The sequence below is a fragment of the Triticum aestivum genome, chromosome 5B (genome assembly GCF_018294505.1).
Source record: "Triticum aestivum cultivar Chinese Spring chromosome 5B, IWGSC CS RefSeq v2.1, whole genome shotgun sequence".
In the NCBI taxonomy this organism is placed as follows: Eukaryota; Viridiplantae; Streptophyta; class Magnoliopsida; order Poales; family Poaceae; genus Triticum; species Triticum aestivum.
Window position 1 is genome coordinate 206,115,424 of NC_057807.1, and position 4,257 is coordinate 206,119,680.

The 4,257-nt window shown below is 46.5% G+C and overlaps 1 long non-coding RNA gene across 1 annotated transcript; it reads right to left on the minus strand.

The window, feature by feature from the left end:
• Positions 1–2,946: 2,946 nt before the first annotated feature.
• Positions 2,947–3,983, minus strand: LOC123115899 (uncharacterized). Its single transcript, XR_006456815.1, has 2 exons — positions 3,399–3,983; positions 2,947–3,297 (listed from the first exon to the last, which is right to left on the minus strand). It is a non-coding gene; the product is annotated as an uncharacterized lncRNA (long non-coding RNA).
• Positions 3,984–4,257: the final 274 nt, after the last annotated feature.

Consider the following 4,257-nt stretch of genomic DNA (forward strand, 5'->3'; position numbering starts at 1 on the left):
GTTTATATATGCCTTTGCCTGTACCTAGTGTTCCTTGGGAGGATATATCTATGGACTTTGTTTTAGGTTTACCTAGAACAAAGAAGGGGAGGGATAGCATATTTGTTGTCATGGATAGATTCTCGAAAATGGCACACTTTATACCATGTCATAAAAGCGATGATGCTGTTAATGTTGCTGATTTGTTCTTTCGTGAAATTATTCGCTTGCATGGTGTGCCAAATACTATTGTTTCAGATCGTGATACTAAATTTCTTAGCCACTTTTGGAGATGTTTATGGGCTAAGTTGGGGACTAAACTGCTTTTTAGTACTACTTGTCACCCCCAAACTGATGGACAAACTGAAGTAGTCAATAGAACATTGTCTACTATGCTTAGGGCTGTTTTGAAGAATAATAAGAAAATGTGGGAGGAATGCTTGCCTCATATTGAATTTGCTTATAATAGTTCATTGCATTCTACTACTAAGATGTGCCCTTTTGAAGTTGTGTATGGTTTCCTACCTCATGCACCTATTGATTTGTTGCCTCTTCCATCTTCGGAGAAGGTTAATTTTGATGCTAAAGAACGTGCTGAATTGATTTTAAAAATGCATGAGTTAACTAAGGAAAACATTGAGCGTATGAATGCTAAATATAAACTTGCTGGAGATAAGGGTAGAAAACATGTTGTGTTTGCACCTGGAGATCTTGTTTGGTTACATTTGCGTAAGGATAGATTTCCTAATTTGCGCAAATCAAAGCTAATGCCACGTGCTGCTGGTCCCTTTAAGGTGTTGGAGAAAGTAAATGATAATGCATATAAACTTGAGCTGCCTGCAGATTTTGGGGTTAGTCCCACTTTTAACATTGCAGATTTGAAGCCTTATTTGGGAGACGAAGATGAGCTTCCATCGAGGACGACTTCATTTCAAGAAGGGGAGGATGATGAGGACATCAATACCATTGTTACACCCACAGCCCCTACTGCTACATATACTGGACCAATTACTAGAGCTCGCGCACGCCAATTAAATTATCAGGTACTTTCGTTTCTTGGTAATGATTCTAATGTTCATGAGAATATGCTGCTGCCTAAATTGGATACATTTGTTTTGCTTACAAGTGAAGGGCCTAGCTTGGAGAAGGATGGACATTGGAGCAAGAACAAGCATGGAGATGATGCCATGCGCAAGGGGGACCAGAACGGAGTTACAAGTGATGATTTCAGGACTTTGAAGCCACCATAATGGGTGCATGAAGCCTTGGACGAAATATACAAGATGCCAGTTCATAAATTTCGTCCCGAGGCTATTCTAGGTGCTGCGTCACCTTATTATTGGGCCAGGCCCATGTAATTTCGAAATACATAAGTATAGGCTATTTTTAGAGTCCGTATGTGTGGGGAAACAAGAGATAGGGTTGATTTCGGACCCCTCCACCAAGGGCCACGAAATTCCCCCCTCTTCCTCCATATATACACCCCTTAGGGCGCCGTTTAGACTTTGGGTTTTGTTTAGATTAAAAGTTCGCCATAGCTGCAACTTCGCGTACTTCGTTTGTGTTCAACGACCAGACAAAGGCGTCACAGAACCCCACCTTGATCAATAAAGCTTTCATCTTATATTCGCAATATCCAGATTGCAATCTTAGTTTCTTGCTTGTTCTTCGTTTGCTCGCAGGAAACAGACCCTCGTGGTCAGGTTGATCGTGCTCCGGCGTGGTCAATAACCTCTCGGAGTTGGTTTAGCGATTGCTAAGGCGCGACGTCCTCGCACGTTCGTAGTCGGATCGTCAAAGTCGACTTCCACCAAAGCGATATCCATCATCTCATCGAAAGACGGGACACCTTTGCCCCTATCAACATTTGCAGAAACAAAAAAAATCAAATTTCCCATTAAGATCGAAGTACTTTGTTAGTTTAATTCGAACTTCTTGGCTTAGCGTTGAATATGAAAATGCTATGTTTTTTAAATTTTAACTTCTAGAATTTTATTTATTTAGAAAACTGATTTTTATTTTTTTTAAACACAACGAACAAGGAATATCTTTTTTATGAATGTCAAATTACATTGTTTTTGAAAAACTGAACTTCTTCTTTCTTTTCTTAAACTTCCAAACTTAATATTTTCTGGGTGAGGTTTTTTTCATGTCATGTATGTTTTGTGTTCTTTTTCTCCGTTTATGGACTTCTTTTTGTTGTAGTAATTGAACTTACTTGGGCTTCTCTATTTTGTAGTTTCTGAATTGAAACCAACATATGAAAAAAACACTAGTTTTTTGCATCCATATATATTGTTGAACTTCGGGAAATAATACAGAACAAAAACTATACAACATTATGTTTTAGACCAATGTATTTTTCTGTTAGAACATGACGTTTTCCCCATAGAACATGACATTTTCACTTACTTTTTGAACTCTACGAATACTGTTCTCCTTTTTTGGTGAAACGTGTGTGTGTGTAAACGTAATATTCTCCTTTTTGGGGAATAAACGCAAACACTTATGTGCACATGAGCTGACTACAAATTTTGAAACTCTTTCCAATTCGTGTGTGATAGCATGCATGTGCACTCGTACATGCATGCGCCCACCATACACCACACGCACAACGCGCACACACACCACTAGCGACGTAGCCGCACCCAGCAGCAGCAAGTGACAACGTCGCGGATTCGTCGTCGTCTGCGACCGCATGCCATGGTCTGGCCCGATAGCTCTGGCCGGTCTACTCTGCCAGGACTTCGCCCCGGGCGCCTTCATTTTCCTGGTACTGATGCTTGTGTGCAACACTCACACAGAAGAATTATAGGCAGCCACACACTGATGTTGCTAGACACCTGCTACTTATTTTTTTCCTGCTCCAGAGAAAAGCGGTGCATCGTTCAATAATGTAATTACTGTGTGTCTTGAGGCCCCAAAATATAGGCAGTATAACTGATGAAAATTCAGTAGAGCATGGTATTTCATATGCATTTTTGCTAAGTGCAGACATAAGTGTGGAATCAATAATTCATGGGAGGAGCCACCTTTTTTCATCCCCCAAGTCTCCAGAAGGTACAGAGCACAAATTACAAATGTTATCAGCATCCAGGGCCCTGGCTCAGCCACAAGTTTTCAGCACAGATTTCTGCTAATAGCTGCATACACACAACAACCATCTAATTCCATATAAATGGACTTCAATTTTCTGACAACATGAACTTTGTTATTAGCAAAAATCTGTAGTCCTGGATGGAGTGCTTTCCTGGATGCCTCACCTATGGCTCTGCACACGCACAACTTGGGGTGTCTAAGTTTGCATCTCCGTCAGTGCTTTATACATTAACATAAAACAAAAAAATTCTGTCAGTGCTATAGTATCATATGGATGCAGAGCAAGATTAGGGGAGCCACTGTAATCTGGGTGCTTGAACCTCGTTGCGACGTTGACGAACAGGAGCCCATAGTCCTCAGGCAGCACATAGCCTAGGAGGTGACAAGCTCCTCGCTGGGACTCGGCCTCGTACGGCGTCGGGCGAGTTTGTTGAACGACCCCCAGTTGGTGTAGTTGAACGGCGGCCCGAGAGGGTGCTGAAGGTGGCCCTGTTGAACGGCTCCCCAGCAGGGTGCGCCGAGGTGGTCCAGCCTCCGGGAGTCGCGCACCCCGTGAGAGGAGATGACGGCGGATCACACCTTATCCATAGTAGGGGGTGGCATGCATCCATCGCAGACGTACTCGAGGAAGGAGTTGAACGGTGCAGGCGTACAGACTCGGACTGTAGGCGATGATGATGGGTTGGTGGTTACCGTCCGCCATGGTGGAAGCGCAGCGCACAGAGGTCCACTGCCCGGCGGCGCCGTGGTGGGATCCAGGGCTAGCGGCCGGGGCGGCAGGCTGGGATCCAGGGCCGACGGCGGCATGCTGGGATCCAGGGCCGGTGGCGCGTGGGGATCCAGGGCCGGCGGCGGGAAGCGCGCTGGGGTCGGGGGGGGGGGGGGGGGGGGGGGGGGGGGGGGCGGGGGCGACGACGAGGCCGGAGTGGCCGGCGGCAGGACGTGCGTCGTGGTCGGGGTGGACGAGCGTGGGAGGCGCGTCAGGGTCGGGGGGGCAGGGACGGGGCCGGAGTGGCCGGCGGGCGCGAGGCGCGCCGACTCCGGCAGCAGGAGGTGCGCCGGAGCCAGGGGCGGCGGCGGTTGTGGCAGGGAGGCGAGAGGTCCACGACGCTAGATCGGGGAGGTCGGGGATCGGGGAGGAGGTGGTGGGCGCGGGCGTGACCCTTTTTTTTTTCCTCT